The following is a 24,888-nucleotide window of genomic DNA, read 5'->3' on the forward strand; positions in this document are numbered from 1 at the left end:
TCCTCCAAACTCCCACTAAAACTATAGCAATGAGAATGTCTTACGACATAAATCCTTAGGGATAGAAGAACAGAACAGGAGACAAAAACAACAAGATTCTGGAAGCTGAAAAGCATATGAACAAGTGGTAACTGCCTTAGCAGACTAGAGGAAAATAACAAGGGAGAAAACTGTGAATTAACCTGGTTTGCTCCCAAGACTACTCAGATATTCAGGAAGTGGTGGTAGCAGGTGTTTCTGGGGCTGGGGATGCAGAGAGGGTGGCAGAACCTGACCAAAGCGAGGTAAAGGCAGTGCCAGAGCACAGAAATTGAGGATGTGGCATCACAGCCATGGGGAAATGCAAATCAAGGCCACAAAGAGATATCACCGCACGTGCAGTAGAACATCTAAAACAGAAAATAATGACCAAACGCAGGCGAGATTGCTGAAAACTGGATCCCTCATACATTGCTGATGGGAATATAAAATGGTAAGAACAGTCTGGGAAACAATTTGCAGCTTCTTAAACAAGCAAACATACACTTACCATATGACCTGCAGTTACACTCTGGGGCATTTGTCCCAGATGAATGAAAATTTATGTTTGTGCAAAAAATCTGTTCATAATTGTTCATAGCAACTGTATGTATCATGGCCAAAAAGTAGAACAAACTAAATGGCCCCCAACAGGTGATGGTCCAACAGAATGGTATAGCCATGGAGCAGCGCTAGAAAGGAAGCAACTACTGACACAGAAAGCAATCTGAATAGTTCTCAATTATGCCGAGTGAAAACGGTCAGCTTCAAGGGCTGTCTGATTCCATTTATGGAGTATTGTAGAAATGACAAAATTATATGGATGAAAAACAGAGAGTTGGTTGCCAAGAGTTAGGGATGGTCGTGGGGGTGGGGTGGAGGGAAGGTTTGACTTTAAAGAGGTAACATGAGGGAGATTTTCATGGTGAGGGACATGTCTGTATCTCGATCATGGTGCAGCGAAGGGCGCGTTTGGGGATCAAGAAAACAATGACCTCAGTCTTTAGAACAGCAGCTTGGAAACAAGGAAACAGTGGAGCAAAGCCTTCATAATTCTAAAGGAAACTGACATCCAACCCACATTTCCATATCCAAACCCACTGTCAATCAACTGTACGGACGGAACAAAATTGTTTCCAGAGATACACCATAAAGAAGGCTGGCTGCCAAAAAGTGATGCTTTTGAATTGTGGTGCTAGAGAAGACTCTATTTTTCTTTTTTATTGGAGAAGACTCTTGAGAGTCCCTTGGACTGCAAGGAGATCAAACCAGTCCGTCTTAAAGGAAATCAACCCTGAATAATGGAAGAACTGATGCTGAAGCTGAAGCTTCAATACTTTGGCCATGTGATGTGAAGAGCCAACTGACTGGAAAAGACTCTGATGTTTGGAAAGACTGAAGGCAAAAGGAGAAGGGGACAACAGAGAATGAGATGGTTATATAGCATCACCAACTCAATGGGCATGAATTTGAGCAAACTCCGGGAGATAGCGGAGGAGAGAGAAGACTGGCGTGCTGCGGTCCCTGAGGTCACTAAGAGTCAGACACGACTTCATGACTGAACAGCAACAAGAGATACACATCTCAAACAATTTACCTCCTGTGTGTCTCTCCTCAATAAATTGCACATGGATATGCTCCATAAGGGAGAAGGCAATGGCACCCCACTCCAGTACTCTTGCCTGGAAAATCCCATGGACAGAGGAGCCTGGTAGGCTGCAGTCTGTGGGGTCGCTAAGAGTCAGACACGACTGAGCAACTTCATTTTCATTTTTCACTTTCATGTATTGGAGAAGGAAATGGCAACCCACTCTAGTGTTCTTCCCTGGAGAATCCCAGGGATGGCGGAGCCTGGTGGGCTGCCGTCTATGGGGTCGCACAGAGTCGGACACGACTGAAGCGACTTAGCAGCAGCAGCAGCAGCAGCATGCTCCATAAGCAAGGGAATAAACAAGGAAACCAAAAGATCCAGAAAATAGAAGTAAAGGGACCCTCAGAACATACAGGGCAACCAGTCTGGATCAGAGAAGTATTTTCAGGAAACTAAACACTGAGAGTTGGTTTCATTATGATTTCTATTGATGAACCATCTCTTTATCTTCACTTATAACCACAGCAATACGTGAACCGTGAACTTCCAGATGTTCAAGCTGGTTTTAGAAAAGGCAGAGGAACCAGAGATCAAATTGCCAACATCTGTTGGATCATCGAAAAAGCAAGAAAGTTCCAGAAAAACATCTATTTCTGCTTTATTGACTATGCCAAAGCCTTTGACTGTGTGCATCACAATAAACCGTGGAAAATTCTGAAAGAGATGGGAATACCAGACCACCTGACCTGCCTCTTGAGAAACCTGTATGCAGGTCAGGAAGCAACAGTTAGAACTGGACATGGAACAACAGACTGGTTCCAAATAGGAAAAGGAGTCCGTCAAGGCTGTATATTGTCACCCTGCTTATTTAACGTATATGCAGAGTGCATCATGAGAAATGCTGGGCTGGAGGAAGCACAAGCTGGAATCAAGATTGCTGGGAGAAATATCAATAACCTCAGATATGCAGATGACACCACCCTTATGGCAGAAAGTGAAGAAGAACTAAAGAGCCTCTTGATGAAAGTGAAAGAGAAGAGTGAAAAGTTGGCTTAAAGCTCAACATTCAGAAAACTACGATCATGGCATCCAGTCCCGTCACTTCATGACAAATAGATGGGCAAACAGTGGAAACAGTGGCTGACTGTTTTGGGGCTCCAAAATCACTGCAGATGGTGATTGCAGCAGTAAGTTAAAAGATGCTTACTCCTTGGAAGGGAAGTTATGACCTAGACAGCATATTAAAAAGCAGAGACATTACTTTGCCAACAAAGGTCCATCTAGTCAAGGCTATGGTTTTTCCAGTGGTCATGTATGGATGTGAGAGTTGGACTATAAAGAAAGCTGAGTGCCAAAGAATTGATGCTTTTGAACTGCAGTGTTGGAGAAGACTCTCGAGAGTCCCTTGGACTGCAAGGAGATCCAACCAGTCCATCCTAAAGGAGATCAGTCCTGGGTGTTCATTGGAAGGACTGACGTTGAAGCTGAAACTCCAATACTTTGGCCACCTGATGCGAAGAACTGACTCATTGGAAAAGCCCCTGATGCTGGGAAAGATTGAAGGCAGAAGGAGAAGGGGACGACAGAGGATGAGATGGTTGGATGGCATCACTGACTCAATGGACATGCGTTTGGGTAAACTCCGGGAGTTGGTGATGGACAGGGAGGCCTGGCGTGCTGCAATTCATGGTGTCGCAAAGAGTCGGACACGACTGAGTGGCTGAACTGAACTGAACTGATAACCACAGGAGAATGGTTGCCACCAAAACAAGAGAGTAAACCAGGAAGGCACGAATCGGATTCAGGAAACAGGCTCCCACCCAGGAGAAAGGCAAGACATCAGCAGAAGCAAATGCCAGGGTGGCAGCGTACTGCCAGCCCAGAGAGCGGGCAGGTGGGTCAGAGAGAAGGAGAGCTCTAAGCAGAGAGTCTCCAGGAACAACTAACATGGGAAAGCACATGAAAAGGGTGTCAGGAAGTGTGGGAAGAATGAGTAACAAATATTTAGCAAATGAAAAAGCAAGGTAACTAATAACTTGAGGAAGCACAAAGAGTAAGAAAGGAAACAGCTGAAGTATCCTATAATGCTAAGTTAAGCTATGACTATATAGATATAGTGTGATCTACATCAACAGAGTCCGTTTGATTCAATCAAAATTGTAATATAGCTATTTCGGGAAGAGTAGAGATGGGAAACAGAGGAGGTGTCAAAATTTGAGGGCTAAACTATCACAATGAAAAGTCATGCTCTGAAAGCATTAGTCACTCAGTCGTGTCTGACTCTTGTGAAACTATGGTCTTTTTGTAGCCTGCCATGAATAGGAAATCTTACAAAAATTATCTCTTAAATTGATTAATCAAAAGGTAGAAGGATTGATAGGTAGATAAAATATAGGAATATGTGGATCATGAAAGCCAGAAAAGTTATTTTAAAAGCTAATAGTGATTGAATCTGGGAGGATCAGGGAAGGGAGGATCAGTGAATTACTGTATTTTGTCCTAAGATGTTTAATACTGCAGCACTCCCCGGGTTTGAATTTTCACCTTTTCCTGGGAGAGTAACGTGCAGCATGACACTCTCTCAGCGCTGGACCGTGAGCTAGCGCTCCCAGCCGGCTGTGCAGTCACTGGGTAAACACTGATACACTCACAGCCCTCCTGTTCATCACGCTCAGCGCGGCGTTTAATAAACGACCTGAGAAACCCAGTGTGCTGTGCTGTGCTTAGCCGCACAGTCCTGTCCGATTCTTTGTGACTGCATAGACCATACAGCCCGCCAGGCTCCTCTGTCCGAGGATTCTCCAAGCAGGAATACTGGAGTGGGTTGCCATGCCCTCCTCCAGAGGATCTGCATTGCAGGCGGATTCTTTACCGTCGGAGCCAACAGGGAAGCCCAAGAATACTGGAGTCGGTCGACTATGCCTTCTCCAGGGGATCTTCCCAACCCAGGAATCAAACCAGGGTCTCCTCCATTGCAGGCAGATTCTTTACCAGCTGAGCTACCAGGGAAGCCCGAAAAACCCAATACTTTATTATAACAATAGCCTTCACGTCAGATGATTTTGCCCAACTGTAGGCAAATGTTCTGAGCACATTTAAGGTAGGCTAGGCTAAGCTATGATCAGCAGTGAGGCGCATTTCAACTTATATTTTCAACGTAGGATGGGTTTATCATGACAAAGGGAGTGACAGAGGATCAGAGGGTTGGATGGCATCATCAACTCAATGGACACGAGTCTGAGCAAACCGCCGGAGACAATGAAGGACGAGGAAGCCTGGGATGCTGCAGTTCACAGGGTTGCAGAGTCGGACGTGACTGAAAAAACAAACCCCACAGTAAAGGAAGATCTGTACACGAATTTTCCACTTTGTTTTGTTCACCACAGGCAAGTTCTACAATATCCAATCGATTTTATTGTGTTTAACTTGCATTTATTTGTTAATTTAAAACAAAGCAACAAAAGGCCATTTTACTACAACAAAATTTGCTCACGTTAAAAAGTAGGCAGATTCCAGGTACTGGAAAGGATGTGGGGCAACAGGAGCCCTCAGCCGTGGTGGCCGGAGTCACGGCTGCTTCGGAAAACCCTTCACTGTCCCGAGTGACGGCGATCTGCACACGACCCGTGAGCAGCGATTCCCCACCTGGTGACGTCTCTGGAGCAGGGCTCCCTAACCTTTCCCACTTGTGCAAAAAGTGACAGTATCATCCTTGTGTGGCACAGTGGAGTAGGTGGGCAAAGCGGCTCCAGGACGCCAGGGCCACTGCCCCAGCCCCTGCTCAGCTACCGAAGCACAGGAGGGCTCCATCACTCAGACACATCTGCACCCCAGTCACCGCAGCCAGCGGGCTCCTCCAGAGAGAGCTCTAAACCAGGCCGATTCCCGCAGCCCTGTGACAGCAAACGGTCTGAGGACAGCAGAAATGTCCATGAACAATAGCAGTGACCAACAAACTGTGATAGAGTCACACGCCAGAATACCCAGCAACGGGCAAGACTGTCGGATGACATCACAGCACTAAAACGGATGCATCTCACACGTGTGGTACTGAATGGAAGAAGCAAGACACAAATGGTGTGTGTGCAGGAAGACTGTACTTATGTAAAGTGTAAAAGGCAGCTAAAACTAAACTATATATTTTGGGGGACTACAAATATAAATGGCAAACATGATATAGAGAAGCAAGGGAAAGATGAATACAAATTCAAGTTAGTATTACCTGGGGGAGGGGTTGAGGGTGTGGAAGGCAGTGTGAGTAGTCTTGAGCAAGCTGTGCTTGAAGGGAGATTTTCTTTTTCATTTTGAGTGGTGGGTTCACATTATAATTATTTTTATAATTGTTGTCATTATTATTACTCTTTAAAATACTTTTTCTCAGGTGTACAATTCTAGGGCATGCATGGATTCTGGAGGGAGGTCAGGTTAGGGTTTGTGTGTGCACGTGCTCAGTCATGTCCAACTCTTTGCGACCCCATGGACTGTAGCCCACCAGGCTCCTTTGTCCATGGGATTCTTTAGGCAAGAATACCAGGGTGGGTTGCCATTTCCCACTCCAGGGGATCTTCACCACCCAGGCATTGAACCCACATCTCTTGCATCTCCTGCACTGACAGGCAGATTCTTTACCAACTGTGCCACCTGGGAAGCCCCAGGCACAGATTCTAGCTGCCACTAATATCTGTGCTCCCTTTCTTCTCAAGTAATAGAACTCCCAGTTTTTAGCTGAGCACGTGGCCACCAGGAATAAAGACTGAATTTCCCAGTCCTGTTTGCAATACAGTCAGTTCAGCCATGTTCCTCTTGCAATGGAAGTAAGAGGAATCTGTGTGTACAGCTCCTTGGAACTGTTTTTATTAGAGAAGGGGAAGGTGTGCCCTTCTTTATCTCTTCCTTCCTGTTGGTTGAAATGTGATGTAATGGCTGGAGCATCAGCAGCCATCTTGGACCATGGTGTAACCTCAGGAATAAAAGTCATACACAGTGGAGCACAGTGGAGGCAGAAGGATCCAGGGGACCCAAGACAGAGTGCACCACAATGGTCCTGGGCTGACCCTTTCAGACTTCACAACAGAAGGAGAAATATATCATGCTGAATTCATGACCATTCTGTTATATCCAGGCAAGCCTAATCCTAATCTGGTGTAAGAGTGAAATGCAGCAGAAAATTCTATGAAATCAGAGCAGAACAGCTAAAGGCCACTACTTCCCCCTCCCTCAGCTGGGGGCTCTGCATTTATGGGCTGTCTGGTCTTCAGAGGAGCCCTGTTGGAGGAGGGGCACATGTCTCCCCTGAATCAGAGGGGAAACCAGGCCCCACGGAAAGTGTGTGGCTTGCTTGGCACCGCACAGCACGCACCCTGGGCTGCACGGGTGATGCTCTCGTCTTTCTCCAAACAGATCTTTTCCTTCCATGTCCAGAAGCCCAGGGCCCAGCAGAAGGCAGCAGTGGACACCAGGACATCTCTAGGACCCTGGTGGACTTGCGAGGGTGTGTCTGCCCCTGCGGCCCGGGAATCTGGGAATGGAAGGCACTGAAGACCCAGAGCTGGGCGGGTTCCAGCCTCAGGCCCCGCCCGCGCCAGGCCAACTCTCCAGGTGACCCCAGGCCAAGTCTCATTCTTCAGGGCGGCTCTCCACAGGCTCACGTCCAGAGCTGGGGACAAAGCTTGGCCCATGACCACTTCTGGTTGGTAGTGCAGAGCCCTGGGGGGCCGGCCTGGGGTGGAAACGTTTGGCGCAGGGCCCGGGAGAGAGGGGCTGAGTGCAACAGTGTCCCACTTGCTGTGTGCCTTTGTGCGCCTCCCTGGCGGGGCGGGGCGCGGTCAGTCTCCCTTTCCTCACTGCAGGGGTGGGGTGTGCACGTCCCCCTTTCCAGGGCTCCTTCAGCCTGTGTGTGCTCCGGCCTGGGCTGGGTTCTGTGCCAGGCACCGGGAGGGCTCAGAGGGGAGAGAGGGAAAAGAAGCCGGGTACACAGAGCCCAGGGCTGTGCCTGGGGCTGGAGCCTGGGGAGCCTGGGGAGCCTGGGGGAGCCTGGGGGAGCCTAAGGAACCTGCGGGGGAGTGGGGAGTTCTAGGGAACTTGCAGGAGCCTGGGGGAGCCTGGGGAGCCTGGTGGTATCTGGGGGAGCCTGGGAGGTGTGGAGAACCTGCGGGAGGCTGGCGTACTGGGCAGACCGGGGTCCCATTCCATCACCAGCACACCAACTGGCTGTCTGGTGCTGGGCAAGTCTATTTAAGACTCTGAGCCTGTCTGCGGGCGTGGGAAACAGTCCACTGGCCCTTGAAGCGTCCGATAAATGGCAGCCCCGTGGAGAAGCCTGAGTTAGTGCCCGACACTGCGTGCACAGTGTGGGGACCTGGAAAAGGGCAAGTCCCTGGCAGTGGCCGCAGTGGAGCACGGGATACAGACAGGAGGGTGCCCGAGCTGGGTGACCTAAGGACAGGGTGGAGGGGGGACGCCGAGGCAGGGGGGACGCCAAGGCAGGGGGCACGCAGGCTGGGACCACACGTGTGTGACTGACTCTGGGGAGGCACTGGGCGAGACTGCCCACACGGGAGGAGAGTGGGGTTGAGGAAACCGAGTGACCGGCCTGGACACGGCCCCCCATGCCAGCGGGCGCCCAGAGCCCACCCTGCCTCACCCCCTCAAGGAATCTGCTGCGAGGCTCGGCCGGCACTGCCCAGTCTCTCTGACACCCGCGGCTTTTGTCCTAGGATTTATTTTTCCATCAGACGGATATCAGAGTCTCTTCACGTTGGTGCTCTCCCGCGTCAGCAAAATAAAGATGCAAATAAACCCCCTGCCCCGCTCCCGGGGCCACCGAGGAGGCACGCAGCGCCAGCCACCCCCGCCGCACGTGGAGGCTTTGAATTTTAAATTTCATTTTCCCATCGCTTTTCAATAAATGCTTTTCCCCGTGATGGCTCGAGTCCTGACCTTATAATGCCTGAGTTAAAAGGCAGTGTCTTGTTTCCAGCTGCAGATAATTTACTTTTGAATGGTCCAATTACACGGCAGCCGGGGCTCTGCCTGGCCGCTTGGAGATGGGCCGTTTGCAGGGAGATAACGCTGTCGCGGCAACATCTGTGTCGTCTGACCCGGGCAGGCGGGCGGGGCCCGGGCCTCTAAGGAGCCTTGAAGGGCGCATCCCGAGAGGGGACCCCTGTGCCCTCCCCACCCTCAGGCAGAGGCCAGCCCTGAGAGACAGGTGACCCCTGCTGGCACGGCCGGCCGGGACCCCGGGGAGGCCGTGGGTGGCACACTGCCTGGTTTCTCCTGCTGCCTGACTCTCTGCAGTGAGCGAGCGCTGCCTGGCCAGGGAGACGTTAATGGAGGCATGAAATACAGCATCATGCTTTTGAAAGAAGCGTGACATCTGACCTAGCGCTAGCCCCGATGCGTTATAACAAGGCGGCTTCATGAATTTCACGTCCAGGTAACAAAATCTGAACCAACTGTCCGCGCCTTCAGACATCTTCCAGTGAAACTGAAGCATTTTGCTTTTCTGTAATGTTTCTTTCCTGGGCAAAAAAAAAAAACGTCGGTTCCTTCCTGGTTTTGCTTCAAGAAAAACCCATTTTAGAGCCTCAAGAAAAATTCCTAACCCTTCTTCCAGGAGAGGAAGGAAAGGGCAAAGCGGCTCTGGGCCTGTCCGCGGCGTGAGAGTGTGTCCGTCTCCGGAAACCCACAGGACCTCCTGAATGTTAGACCCAGACACTTTTCCCTTTGAATATCCTCTTGGAAACAAATCTGAATTATTGACAAAAAAGGAAACAAAACTTGCCCGGCCCCCGGCAGGTGTGTGATGAGGGGTCGCCCCCTGCTTCACCCCGGACTGCTCTTTCTGTCCCGCGTCAGGGGGACACTCGGGTGCTCGGCAGCAGCAGGGACCAGGGTGACATCCTTGACCAAGTACAGACCAACCTGAAACTTCAGCCCGGCTCCCTGGACTCTGGGGTCTCCCACGTGGAAACGAGCCTGCGGAGGGCCGGCGGAGGGGGCTGGGCTCCAGGAGGCGCGGGGGCTCCGGGGGGGTACGAGCCAGCCCGCACCCCTGCCTCCCTTCTCAGTGCTTCTTCAGCCCACAAGGTGCAGCCACTCCCCTGCAAGCCCGTCCACACCCGCCCTGGTGCTGAAGCCCCTTGTGCACAGGGGACCCCGGCACGGCTCAGGGTCTCCAGGCTGGTGGCCATTAAGTGGACGGGAGGAACGTCCCCGGAGGCCCTGGTCTCGCTTCTGGTCAGTTCAAAGGCCGCTGTGGAGAGGAGGCTCAGTTCAAACCGGGGCTGCTGCTCCAGCGTGTCTGCGTGCCAGGCACTGGGTCCTGCATCTCAGATGCTGGCTTTACCTGCGGTGCATCAGAGGTGGCTGCAAATTTCCTGCCACTGTCCCCGGGGAGGCAGAGTTTACTTATCCATCCTCTTGAATTTGGGCCCACATGGAAAGGCCACCTGGAGAAGCCACAAGGAGAGGGAGGAAGAGGCACTGGGACCAGGGGGAACACAAGTGAGGAAGAGAAATGACCAGACCCCGGCAGACAAGTCAGCGGAGCGGCCGCCCTCTGGCTCAGCTGCCCTATGCCCACCCCAGTGCGGAGGGAGGAAGCCCGGCAGACACCACCATGGCCACAGAGACGAGCTGTCCGTGGGGCCTGGAGAAGTGCCCACCCCATGAAAGAAAGCAGCTATGTCTGGGGCAGCAGGCTCTGTCCCCGTCAAGAGACGAGGGCCGGCCCAGAGCTGGTCCCGGCTGCCATCGGAAAGGTGAGAGGAGCCGAGGTGACGGCAGAGTCAAATGGGTGCATGTAGAGGTCACGTGACCCGAACAAAGTCACGGGTAAGTATGTTCCTGGGTGTCTGGGGAGGGCGGCTGGGGAGGCCCTCGCTCTGTGTGATGGTAAGCTGGGTTTGGTTCTGCCCTCTCTTGGGAGGGAGCTGCCCGGGAGGCCCACCCACCGATCCAGGGTTCAGAACCACAAGCCCCACGACCAGCAGCCCTCGTCCCTCCTGCCGGCCTCAGCTGCACCCGCTCCCTGTGAGGCTTCTGTCCATGAGAGGCCCACCGCGGGCCACCCAAACCGCCAGGAAACGAAGGGGACACCCTGCTGCCCCAGGAAGGCTGGCAACGCAGCTCTCCTTCCAGAGTCAAGTAGCTCGGCTCCCACGAGTACCAGGACCCACGCAGAGAGGGCGTCTGGGGCCCCCGCCAAGCGCTCACGTTGACACAGGCGAGCAAGGGGCTTCTCCTGAGCTGAGCTGGGGGGCTGAGGCCTGGGGGGCTGGTGTCCCGCCCACCCCTCTGACCACGTGGGTATGGACGATAAAAGAGGTGGGACCCGTGCAGAGCCAGCTTATGGAAGTTCCGCCTGAAAGGCAGCCCCTGGAATGTTCTCTCTAGGGCTGCAGACTGCCTTCCTCACAGGGCATCACAGAGCTCACCCAAAGCGCTGACCTCTGCTTCAAGGCTCCGCCCACGCGAGGCTCCGCCCACGCGAGGCTCTGCCCCTGCACCACTGCACCAGGGTCTGAGGCAGCCGGGCCTCCTCAAACTCCTCTTCTCTACAGAGAGGCCCTGGCTGCCGCAGACCGCGCCCCTGGCACGCTCTCGCCCTGCTGGAGTCACCTGTCCTGAGCTCACCTGTCCCGGCCTCAAGGCACAGGTGAGATGAGGGCCCAGAGGAGGAGGGGCCCCTGTGCCGCCCAGGCCAGGCCTTCCGAATACCAGCGGGGGTCAGGGTGGAGCACTTCCAGGAGGCCGCAAGATGCAGGGCCCCCAGAGGCCTGGGTGGGGCGCAGGGGGTGCTGGTCAGGACGCTGACAGAGACCCCATGTCCTCAGAGCCCTCTTGCCCCCAGAACAGAGAGCGCCTCTGGGACAGTGGGAGCAGAGGGAAGGGAGGTGTGGCCCAGGCCAGGCCTCCGGGGCTCACCTAGGTCCTGGCTGCACCATCCCAGGTCACACCTCACCTGCATTCCCAGCAGCCAGCCGCGTCTCCTTGCACCCACCCTGCCTGACCCCACCCCCACCTGCTCCCGGACCCCGGAGGGCTCACCCGGGGGCTGCAGGCCTCTGCCTCGGACCCCTGCCCCACTGCCTTCTCCACATCCCTACCCTCACGTTTACGAAATGGTCAAAAGGCGACCATGGATTTCTCCTACAAACCTACTCACACACACACATACCCCACACACACAGACACACACACACACACACACACCCCGCACACTTTCCCAGCCGCAGTTCATGGCACCATGACCCACTGACTCTGCCAGCCCCGGATCACCTGTGACCTCTCTTTCCCCCCTCTCCCCCACCCACTTCTAACCCATGAGCAGATCCTACCGACTCGGCTCCAAGTCCCAGGATCCCAGTACCTCCCTGATCCCCATGACTGAGCCATCCGCACCACCAAGCCTCCCGGCTGCAGGCTTCGTCCTGCGTCCTCCGCTCGGACTGAGCGTCCCGAGGCCCAGACCGCACTGCCCTTTGCAGACCGAGCCAGAGCCCGGTCCTTGGCCAGCACGCCCTCCTCCCTGTCCGCCCCAGCCCCCTCAGCTGCAAAGCCCCCCTGCCTCCTGGAAGACGTCCGGCCACTCCACTGGTACCTCTGCCTTGTTTTTCCCAAACTCCTCCCACAGCCAACCCTACCCCCACCCCCGAGACCCCTCCTCCAGCACCGGCACTAAGGAACCCGTTTCCACCCACTGCCGCACCTCTGACCTCCCAGCCTCGCCTCCCCGGGGGTGTGGGCCTCTCAGAGTCCTTGCTGACCCCCAGCCCCCTCAACTGGTGCTCCAGAAACAAATACCCCACATCCTGCTCCTGCTCCCATGGAAGCCTGAGCCCCTTGGGACAGGGCCCTCTCCGTGGCACCAGCAACGATGATCTGAACACCCAGAAAGTCCTCTAAAGGAACCCCTTCAGGCCTGGCCTGAAATCAGCAAGCTGGCTGCTGGGGTGGCTGTGTGTTCCTGGAGGAGTCAGCTCCCGCTGTCGGGGAGGAGGCTGCAGAGACTGGGGGAAACAGCCCTCTGCTCCCCACCAGGGGCCTCCATGGCCTTGTTTATTTTCTCTCTCATTCAACAAGACAAAACCCGCCCCCCACCCCACACCCACTACGGAAGGAAGCCAGGCTGCTCCCACATTTCCAGTCTCTGCCCCTTGGCCATCACAACAGCTTTCAAGAACACCCCCCCACCCTCCCCACCCCCCTACCCCCCCCCACACACCCACACCCCAGCCCATCCCCACCAAATTCAGGACTTTCTATTTCGTTAAGATGGAGGAGGTCCTGGCCTGAAAGCGGTTTGTCAGGCCTGGGAGTTGGATGGGGGTTTCTTGCCTTCATATCACCTTTGAGTTTACACATCTGCTGTGTCAGAGATATGAACACGGTTCACAGACAGAAATGCAAATGGCCCTGTGACTTCCCCATAATAAGAAAAATGCAAGCGCAGGCCAGACCAGATACCATTTCCCACCTATCAGATTGGCGAAAATTCACAAGTCTAACAGCCTTCTGCTGGCAAGGCTGTGGGGAAGGGGCACCTTAGACAAAGCTGGGGAAGCAAAAAGGTCCAGCTCCCACCCAGGGGCGCGGACAGCATCTGACAAAGCTGCAAAATGCAATTACCCTTTGCGACAGCCACCTGCTCCAGGGAATCTGCCTCAGACACACACTGGGGAGCACACAGCGCTTTGGGACTGTTAGCGACAGCAGAAGCCTGGGGTCACCCTGTGCGCCAGGGAGCGGACTGGTGGCTGAATAGAATGTGCCAGGGAGCGGACTGGTGGCTGAATAGAATGTGCCAGGGAGCGGACTGGTGGCTGAATAGAATGTGTCCCCAGGGTGGAACAGCATCCCCGGAAATGTGAAATGAGAAGGCTTTCTGCATCCCACTGAGGTCTGTTCAAAAGCAAGGTGCAGAACTGTGAGATTCCTGTCGCCTTTATTCAAGAAAACAGGAGAATAAACCCAAACTAAATGGAAACAGTCCCAGGTCAGGGGGCAGGCAGGGAGACCCAGCTTCCCCAAACGTGCCCTTGCTTGTCGTTTGGACTTCAGAATCTTGTCAATATTTCAAATAACTGTAAGACCAAAATCAAATCACAGAACTTCTGCTCTGTGACAGATCCATGCAGAGAGAGAAGTCAAGTCACAGACAAGTCACAGAAAATCTTTGCAAAACACCTGAGAAAAGACCGATGTCAGCAATACAGCCTGGCCTTGGTATCCACAGGCCCTGCAGCCGAGGACTCAACCCCAAACCCAGGATCGAAAATTTTTGTTTTAATTCCAGAAAATTCTGAAAAGCAAAAAAATGAATTTGCTTCTCACCAACACCTATGTACATATCATTTGTACATCTTTAGGGAGAGGTCACAGGTGACACACAAATATGACACCACTCAAGAAGGGACTCAAGTGGCCACGGATTTGAGCATCTGGAGGAGGGGCTGGGGGGCAGTTTTGGAACCGGTTCCCTGTGGATATCTTCTATGACTGTTCACAAAAATACTTAAAACCTGGGAACTCTTCTGGCGGTCCATGCTTGCACTGCAGAGGGCATGGGTCCAAGCCCTGGTCAGGGAAATAAGAGCCTGCGGGCCACACAGCACAGCCAATAGAGGAAAAAAAATACTGAAAACCTAATAATAAGGAGACAAAGAGCCCAATTAAAACAGGGGCTAAAGCCCTACATAGACACCTCATCAGAAGATATACAGGTGCCAAGTAAGTACATGAGAAAACGCTTGATATTATGTCATGAGGTGATTGCAAATTAAAACAGCAAGGAGCTACCACTCCACACCTATTAAAGTGGCAAACGTGTGGAACACCGACAACATCGGACGCTGGTGAGGACGTGGGGCAACTGGAACTGTCATTTGTTGTGGGTACAATGCTGCTCTGGAGGACAAATCAGTGATTTTGTGAAAAGCTAAACTTACTTGTACCATACGATCCAGCAATTATGCTCCTTGGTATTTACACAGAGGAGGTGAAAGCGTACATTAACACAAAAACCAGCACCCAATGTTTATAGCAGCTTTATTCTTAATTGCCAAACCTTTGAAGCAACCAAGATGCCTTCAATAGGTGAATGAATAAACAAACTGAAACCTCCAAACAATGGAATATGTTCCAGCCCTAAAACACAATGAACTATCAAGCCATGAAAAGTCATTGCACATGGCCAAGTGAAAGCAGCCAATCGGAAAAGGCTCCATGCTGTTTGATTCCAACTATGACATTCCGGAAAAGGCAGACCTGGAGAGTCAGTGGAAAGATTGCCCCGGGGCTCGGGGCTGAGGGGGATGCCGAGGCAGCGCACAGAGGGGCTGGGGAAGGGGAGCTGTTCTGCGTGAGTCCGTGAGACCGGCCGCCGGTCATCATGCATTTGTCAGAGCCCGCAGAACGGACAGCACCCAGTGAGCCCGAATGGAGACTCTGCCCCTTGGGCGACGGTGACAGGTCAGTATAGGTTTGTCTTTCATAACAAATGAACCACACTAACGCAGATGTTAACAACAGGGGAACACTAGGGGCTGGGGAGGGGTACATGGGAATTCTGTACTTTCTCATCAATTTTTCTGTAAGCCTAAACAGTTCCTTTTTTTTAAGTCTGTTAGTTAGAAAAAATAAAATAAAATGAAGAAATGCAAAAAATTTAAATCGTAATAATAAAACAATCTCTAAAAATCAAAATGAAAAAGAAATGAATCTGTGTATCGAGTCAGGGGCTGTACCACACAGAGGAGGTTTGTTTTGAGTGACTTTAAAACACAGTCTTTCCCTGATGCTGGGAAAGATTGGGGGCAGGAGGAGAAGGGGATGACAGAGGATGAGATGGTTGGATGGCCATCACCAACTCGACGGACATGAGTTTGGGTGGACTCCGGGAGTAGGTGATGGACAGGGAGGCCTGGCGTGCTGCAGTTCATGGGGTCGCAAAGAGTCGGACACGACTGAGCAACTGAACTGAACTGACTGAAAACACAGTCATTTGACTATCCCAATTGGGACATACCCTAATGACAAAAATAGCAATAAAGAAATATTCATATAGATAGATAGATAGATGAGTCAGCTCTCTATTACTGTGTAACAAACTACCCCGGAGCTTTACGGATGAAAGCAGTGATTTACTATTTCTCACAATTCTGTGGGTTGCATGGCCAGTTCCCCTCCTCTTGTACTTGGACTCCTGTGTGGCCATGGTCACCTGCAAGCCCAGCTGGGCTGGAAGGCCCAGGATGGCCTCCTCTGCGTGTCTAGGAGGAGGTGGTTGCTGAGGGGACACTCCAAGCAGCCTCTCATACTCTGGTGCCCACCAATAGCAGTGCCTCTTACCCTGCAGTGGGCTTGAGTCAGGTCCCTGCATTAAGCCACACAGCAGCGTCCCAAGAAAGTGAAGGTGGCGGCTTCAAGGCCTCTTAGGGTTTGGCCTCAAAAGTGCATATTGTCCTTCCACTATATCCTATTGGTCAACACAAGTCACAAGCCCAGCCCAAATTCAGGAAGTGAGGATCAGTCCCACTTCTGTTCAGGCTTGTTGTTGTTCAATCGCTAAGTAGCGTCTGACACTTGCAACCCCATGGACTGCAAAACGCCAGGCCCCTCTGTCCTCCAATATCTCCTGGAGTGTGTTCAAATTCACATCCATTGAGTCGGTGATACCATCCAACTATCTCATCCTCTGCCACCTACTTCTCCTTTTGCCTTTAATCTTTCCCAGTATCAGGGTCTTTTCAGTGAGTCTGCTCTTCACATCAGGTGGCCAAAGTATTAGAGTTTCAGCTTCAGTATTTGTCCTTCCAATGAATATTCAGGACTGATTTCCTTTAGGATGGACTGGTTTGATCTTGCAGGCCAAGGAACTCATAAGAGTCTTCTCCAACACCACAATTCAAAAGCATCAATTCTTTGGCACTCAACCTTCTTTATGGTCCAACTCTCACATCTATACATAACTACTGAGAAAACCATAGTTTTGACTATATGGACCTTTTTCAGCAAAGTGATGTCTTTGCTTTTTAATACACTGTCTAGGTTTGTCACAGCATTCCTTCCAATGAGAAGGTGTCTTTTAATTTCATGGCTGCAGGCACCATCCACAGTGATTTTGAAGCCCAAGAAAATAAAATCTGTCACTGCTTCCACTTTTTCCCCGTCTATTTGCCATGAAGTGATGGGACTGGATGAGGTGATCTTCCTTTTTTTTTTAATGTTGAGTTTTAAGCCAACTTTTTCACTTTCTTCTTTCATCCTCATCAAGAGGCTCTTTAGTTCCTCTTCATTTCCTGCCATTAAGGTGGTATCATCTGGATATCTGAGGTTTTGATATTTCTCCAGGCAGTCTTGATTCCAGCTTGTGATTCATCCAGCCTGGCATTTTGCATGATGTACTCTGCATAGAAGTTAAATAAGCAGGGTGACAATATACAGCCTTGACGTACTCCTTTCCTAATTTTGAACCCACCCACTGTTCCATGTCCAGTTCTAACTGTTGCTTCTTGACCTGCATACAGGTTTCTCAGGAGACAGGTAAGGTGGTCTGGTATTCCCATCTCTTTAAGAATTTTCCACAGTTTGTTGTGATCCACATAATCAAAGGCTTTGGCATAGTCAATGAAGCAGAAGTAGATATTTTTCTGGAATTCCCTTGCTTTCTCTATGATCCAACAGATGTTGGCAATTTTATCTCTGGTTCTTCTGTCTTTTCTAAACCCAGCTTGTACATCTGGACGCTCTCAGTTCACATACTGCTGAAGCCTAGTTTGAAGGAGTCTGAGCATCACCTTGCTGGCATGTGAAATGAGCACAATTGTACAGTAGTTAGAACATTTTTGGCATTGCCTGTCTTTGGGACTGGAATGAAAACTGACCTTTTCCAGTTCTGTGGCCGCTGCTGAGTTTTCCAAATTTGCTGGCATTTTGAGTGCAGCACTACCACAGCATCATCTTTTAGAATTTGAAATAGCTCAACTGGAATTCCATCACCTCCACTAGCTTTGTTTGTAGTGATGCTTCCTAAGGCACCCTTGACTTCACTCTCTAGGATATCTGGTCCCAGGTGAGTGACCACACCATCATGATTATCCAGGTCAGTAAGACCTTTTTGTATAGTTCTTTTGTGTATTCTTGCCACCTCTTCTTAATCTTCTCTGCTTCCATTAGGTCCTTACCATTTCTGTTCTTTATCATGCCCATCCTTGCATGAAATGTTCCTTTGATATCTCCAGTTTTCTTGAAGAGATCTCTAGTCTTTCCATTCTATTTTTTTCCCTCTATTTCTTTCCATTGTTCATTTAAGAAGACCTTCTTATCTCTCCTTGCTACTCTCTGGAACTCTGCATTCAGTTGGTTATATCTTTCCCTTTCTCCCTTGCCTTTCACTTCTTTTCTTTTCTCAACCATTTTTTAAAGCTTCCTCAGACAACCACTTTGCCTTCTTGCATTTCTTTTTCTTTGGGATGGTTTTGGTCACTGTCGCCTGTACAATGTTACAAACCTCTGTCTATAGTTCTTCAGGCACTCTGTCTACGAGATCTAATCTTTTGGATCTATTTGTCACCTCCGCTGATTAAGGTCATAGCTGAGTGGCCTAGTGGTTTTCCCTACTTTCTTTCATTTAAGCCTGAATTTTCCAATAAGAAGCTGATGATCTGAGCCACAGAAAGCTCCAGGTCTTGTTTTTTCTGACTGTATACAGTTTCTCCATCTTTGGCTGCAAATAATATAATCAGTCTGATTTCAGTGTTGACCATCTGGTGATGTCCATGTGTGGAGTTGTCTCTTATGTTGTTGGAAAAGGGTGTTTGCTGTGACTAGTGCATTCCTTGACAAAACTCTGTTAGCCTTTGTCCTGCTTCATTTGTCCTCCAGGGCCTATTACTCCAGGTATCTCTTGACTTCCTACTTTTGCATTCCAAGCCCCTGTGATGATAAGGACAGCTTTTTTGGTGTTAGTTCTAGAAAGTATTGTAGGTCTTCATATATTCAGTCAACTTCAGCTTCTTTGACATCAGTGGCTGGGGCATAGGCTTGTATCACTGTGATGTTGAACGGTTTTCCTTGGAAATGAACCAAGATCATTCTGTTGATTTTGAGATGGCACCTAAGTACAGCATTTTGAACTCTTTTGTTGACTATGATGGCTACTCCATTTCTTCTAAGGGATTCTTGCCCACAATAATAGATATAATGGTCATCTGAGTTAAATTCACCCATTCCAGTCCATTTTAGTTCAGTGATTCCTAAGATATTGATGTTCAGTCTTGTCATCTCCTTTTCGGGCTGGGGATTGGTTAATGCCATAACTCAAAGAAGCTTGGACAGGGAAATATGGTTCTTTGGGGCCACTAACTATGACAACCTCCTATAGTCCTCCCTCTGGTCCCAGTGGTCCATGTCCCTCCCATGACTTCCAAACTCTCACCCGATCATGGCCTCGAGGCGAGTGTGGATCAGGCCCTTCTGGGTGCGCAGTGACTGGGCTATGACTCCTCTTAATGCAGGAACTTGTGAGCGAAATCTGAGAGTTATCTGTCCTCCACACACCCAGTATATAGCTGTGAGGCAGGAACAGGAAAACTTCAAAGGCAATAAGACCTCCCCTTCAAAAGGAGAGTGACAAGAAGCCCATGTAGTCTCTGCTCCAAAGCAGTTATGAAATCCAGTTTCCCTTACTTGAGGGACAAAGAAATTTCCTTGATCAAGTCCAGTTTTCCGTTCTGAGGATGGTGTGTCTAACCCACTGTTCTCCTTTGCTCCTGGCTAAACCCTCTGAGATACCTCTTCTTGTACATAGAAGTGACCCATATAGGCAGCTGAGTGTCTGTTCTCAACCTGCTTCCTCCCCAAAAACCTGTTTTCATTTTGAACTGTCTATATTCTTTATCTAAGCAGGTGGTGTTTTCAGCAATACAATTCCTTTGAAAACTTTGTGGATTTCCTATGAATCTAATTGAAATTTGCTCCATATTCCAAAAGCTACATTCTTAGTCCTTTTCTGAGACTGATTTCTATTTTGAACCATACGTGAAGCTGTTGTGAAATGGAACCCTTAGGGTTCTCCAGATCCCTTCTATCTGGGTGAATGGGTCTGTTCAGCACTACCTTAAATCTTACAAAAGTCTTAACAGGCATCTTGCAGACACTACCTTGATTTTATCTTTGGCCTTCATTGCACTTTGTATATTTTTTACCAGCTACAAATACCGAGCATAAGGGACAGTATCATTTTCTAGCCAAGCAAATGCTGAGCCTTCTGTCTTTAAATTCTACTTCCAAATCAAACAACACCTGCTTTAGCTCATCTCTCTTTCTGTACCTTGACACATACAGCTGAAAGAAGCCAGTTGGCACTTTTAACATTCAGTTTAGAGATTCCTTTAGCCACGTGCCTCAAGTCTGTTTTACCTTCCCAGCTACCATAAGTGACAGTTTGTCATTTATTCCTAAGTGACAAGGGTCACTCTTTCTCCAGCCTCCAACATTTTCCTTCATCACCCTCCCAGCGTCCACCCCCCTCCAAAGCCAATGTCACACTTCAGGTTTTTGTTAAGGTACCATTGTACTCGGAGTACCAACATCTATGCCATTTATTGTTGTTGCTGTTGTTCAGTCACTAAGTTGTGTCTGACTCTGCGACCGCAGTCCATGCCCACCAGGCTCCCCTGTCCTTCACTGTCTTCCAGAGTTTGCTCAAATTCATTTTATTGAGTCAGTGATGCTATCTAACCATCTCAACCTCTGCCGCCGCCGCCTTCTCCTTTTACCTTCAATCTTTCCAAGCATCAGGGTCTTTTCCAATAAGTCAGTTCTTTGCACCAGGTGGGCAAAGTATTGGAGCTTCAGCTTTAGCATGAGTCCTTCCAACTTAGAACTTCCCTGGTGGCTCAGACGGTCAAGCGTCTGCCTGCAATGCGGGAGACCTGGGTTCAATCTCTGGGTCGGGAAGATCCCCTGGAGAAGGAAATGGCAATCCACTCCAGTATTCTTGCCTGGAAAATCCCATGGACAGAGGAGCCTGGTGGGTTACTGTCCATGGGGCCGCAAAGAGTGGGACACGACTGAGCGACTTCACTTTCTTCCAACTTAATATTCAGTTGATTTCCTTTAGGATTGACCTGTCTCCTTGCAGTCCAAGGGACCCTCAAGAGTCTTTTTCCCCACAATTCGAAGACATCAATTCTTTGGCGCTCAGCCTTCTTTATGGTTCAACTCTCACATCCGCACATGACTACTGGAAAAACTATAGCTTTGACTATACAGACCTTTGTCAGCAAAGTAATGTCTCTGCTTTTTGATTTATTAATTACTACCTAACAAACCACCCCAGCGTGTGGTGGCATCAAACAGCAACAACGCATACTTCTCAAAGTGCTGGAGATCACCTACTGGCCTCAACTGGGCTTCCTCACTACATTCAGCTGGGTGTCAGGCCAACCTGGAGCACGTACAACAGCTGGTCTACCTCCCCGTGTGGTCTTTCATCTCAGGATTCTTTGCAGCATGGTGGTCCCAGGATCAACAGAGCAAAAAACAGACTCTAAGACTTAAGAGCTCACCTTGGAAGTCACTCCACGTTACCTCCACTGCATTTTCTTGGCCAGATCATAAGATTATCCCAGCTTCAAACCATGAGGAAACAGACGCTCCAAAAAAATGTGTGTACAAGCTCAATGTACCCCTGTACACGATAGTTATACAGACCATGTACAGTGAGATAAAGCAAGTAAGTAATTATGTAAATGTCATTAGGAACCAAGGTTCCCAGCATAAGAGGAGAAAGACATAAATGTAAAATCAGAGTAATTATATGAAAGCACTCTAAACTTACATTTAAATTGGAAATATTAGTATCAACTCATTATGTACTTTTCTCTTGGAAAAAAAAATGTGTTTCCCAGTTTTGACCACAGAAAGGTTTAGAAGCAATGACTTGTCCGGTCGTTATGACCCCTCTTTGGTCCCCAGACCACTATCACAAAAAACTATTCTCTAAAAAAAGGAACCAGAGCTTCTGGGAGAAATGGCCAACTTGAGATCTTGAGAAAGAAATACAGCAGATGAATCAGGAACAACTTGTCATATCAGAAAGCAAGATTGGTGGGATGTGGGGGGTGGGGTGGGAGGTCCAAGAGGGAGGGGATATAGGTATACAGATAGCTAATCCACTTCATCATATAGCAGAAACTAACAACATTGTCAGGCAGTTACATTCCAATTTTATAGCAGAAAATAAAGCAAGACAGCCCTCAACACCATCAGACAGAGTCAGGAGGCACCTGCGACGGCCGCCCTCTGGCCGAAGACGGGATGATTTGCACATCGACAGAACCTACAGCTCTATCTATACAGACGTCCTGTGTGACCGCAGTGAAGTGAAACCAAGCTCCAGTGGTCCCATAATGACACCAAATGAAAGAGAAAGCTCTTGACCATCTTTAGATGTTGCTAAGGCACCATCTCATATCATGACCCGTGGCACGTGGGAGGAATCAGCTGTTGATCCTGCCTTTCTAAACGAACTGTTTGTCAAGGAAGCTAAGTTGTTGTCAAGGAAAATCTCTTTAATGGGAGGGTGCTGATGTGCTGGAAGGGAGCCTGGAGTCAGTCACCTTTGGTGGCTGCTCAAGCCATCTGGTGAGAAGCCAACGGGAAATTTATGAAGGATGGGCTGGGCTGGTGCACTGAGGCCCTGAACGTCCTCACGTGTATCAGCTGGACAACAGGCACGTGGGGCATGTGGAGGGAGCTCCAGGCTGCTGCCCGTTGAGGAAGCCTGACGGAGGGAGCAGAAGGACAGGAAGCATGCACTACGGGGGCGCGCGTGGGAAACTCTGCGGTCAGGGCGCCTTGCGTCTCCCACAAGTCAGTGTCCAGGTGTAACAGGACCGCAGAGGTCAAATTAATCCTGAATATTCACTGGAAGGACTGACGCTGAAGCTGAAGCTCCAATACTTTGGCCAGACGATGTGAAGAGCCGACTCATCGGAAAAGACCCTGATGACAGGAAAGACTGAAGGCAGGAGAAGGGGATGACGGAGGATGAGATGGTTAGATGGCATCACCAACTCCATGGACATGAGTTTGAGCAAACTCCGGGAGATGGTGAAGGACAGGGAAGTCTGGTGTGCTCCAGTCCATGGGATCGCAAAGAGTTGGACTTGACTTTTCGACTGAACAAAAAGATGGAAAAAGAGGCTCGGGGGACTGGCATGGATGTAAGGAGACAGCAACGCCTTGGCCAAACGCTCTGGGTGAGCCCTCGGACTCTGTTCAGACGAAACAGCTGTGAAAATCCTTTGGACAACCAGTGGATCCCTAGCTGACACCATATTCAGTGACACAAAGGAATTACTGTTAATATTTTTAGATGCGAAAATAGTATTGAGCTTATGTTTCAAAAGATTTCACATCTCTTAGCAGTACACAACGAGGAATTTAAACATGGAACAACTTGCTTTACAGTAACCCAGTGGGGACTCAGGGTCAAAGGTGCCGATGAAACAAATCTGGCCTCTTGTTGGGAATCATCAGAGCCAGGAGATGGGGGCTGAGCGTTCCTGAGCTCAACTCTCTCGAGAAAGTGCTTCTGTGCACACGTGTAAGCCTCCACTGAAGCGCTAAAAAAATTAGAGAGCGCTCAAAAAAAAAAATTAAAAGGAGATTTGTTGTAAAACAACACCCTCCAGCTATGGAGCAGAGCTGATTTACTGGAGTTGCTGCTGGAGACGCCCTTGCAGGAATTCTGGAGACTTCTAACCCAGCAGCGGGCTCCCACACAGTGATGCGCTCAGGGCTCTGCTGAGCCAGGCTCTGGGCTAGAGAAGCTGTTCAGAGGCGTGAACTGCATGGCTCAGAAGGCCTGGCATCTGGGGCTTCGCCTGCTTCTAGAAGAGCCTGTCTCACTGCCCACGACGTGGACACGCCGGGAGCACCCCTGGGACTCGTCCATGCACTCTAGGGGACCGAAGCGTGTCTCCTTCCATGCGTGTTCCCATGTGTGTGCACGCACCCTCATGCACACTCACATACACCGTGCCTCACGTGCACACTCACAATGATTCACGCTCATGCTCCACACAGGGTTCTGGTGTCAGGCCCCCACGGGACAAGGCAGCGCACACACGGTGAACCAGAGGGAGGGATGAAGGAGCCATCTCTGGGAAGGGGCCGCAGGGCTGGGGCAGGGCAGCAGCTGTCGACACCCCCGGTGACAACAGGAGCCGTCGGCACCCCTGAGCCTGAAGGGATGAGGAGAGGGCCGCCCGGCAAGAGCCCCAGCCTGGGGGCAGGATGCCCAGCACCAGCCGCCAGTGCCAGCGGCAGCATCCTTCACACCCACGGTCACGGCCAGAACAGGAGCAAGGGAGGGACAGGCCTCCCCTTCCGGGGGCCTCCGCAGCACTGACCCCACAGCAGCTGGAGGCAAGGGGCCCCCAGGTGCAGAGAGGGCAGGGGTCACAGGTGGGAGACCCCCCAGTCACCTGTGTGCACTCTTGATGAGCACAGATGATGCTTCGGGGGGAATTAGAGCCCTTTATTTCCACCCGTGCTGGACTGGTGCCGTCCCACGTCCAGGGCAGTAACTGTACTGGCTGTGGGTTTCCAGAGAGAGGCCTGGCCTCACCAGTCCCCTCGGACGAGGGCCATCTCTCTAATCAGCGAGCCAGGAAGCATCCCGGGAGATACATTGTTGCTGGTTTTTCTGATCAGGGCCTCGGGATAAATTCCAGGCGCATCCTCTGTAACCGTCTCTGTTCTCACAAGAGACTTCCAGAGGCAGCGCTGCGCGCAGGAAGGCACCGACTCTTCTGTGCAGCTCTTGGGGCACTGAACTGGCGCCTGCCTGCTAGGGGGTTGTCCCGAGAATTCAATGGATGGACCACTGTGGCGGGGTGGGGGGTCCTCCACAGCCCCTTGGCATTCAGAGCCTAAACCCCTCCTCCCCTGGACCGACACTGTCCTGTCTCCATCTCCCGGCCCCACTGCAGGCCCTGTTTCCTGGCAGCATTCCCAGCTGAGCCCCGCGGGGGCAGTCAGCACGGTGGGCCCATCTGGGAAAGACCCCTTGGCTGGGCCAGAGTGGGGAGTCCAGGCTTAGGTGAAATACCTGGGGGTGGGGCCTGATTCCTCACTGAACCTCACAGGGAAGAACCTCCTGGAGCAGGGTGGGAGGTGGATCATGAATACAACTGCCCCCCCAAGATCCAGGACCCACTGAAGGAAGAGGGTGCCGCGGGTACCGGAGACGGGTGGTCCTG

This window comes from Giraffa tippelskirchi, chromosome 12 (assembly GCF_054371585.1).
Source record: "Giraffa tippelskirchi isolate mGirTip1 chromosome 12, T2T-mGirTip1v1.2.pri, whole genome shotgun sequence".
Lineage (NCBI taxonomy): Eukaryota > Metazoa > Chordata > Mammalia > Artiodactyla > Giraffidae > Giraffa > Giraffa tippelskirchi.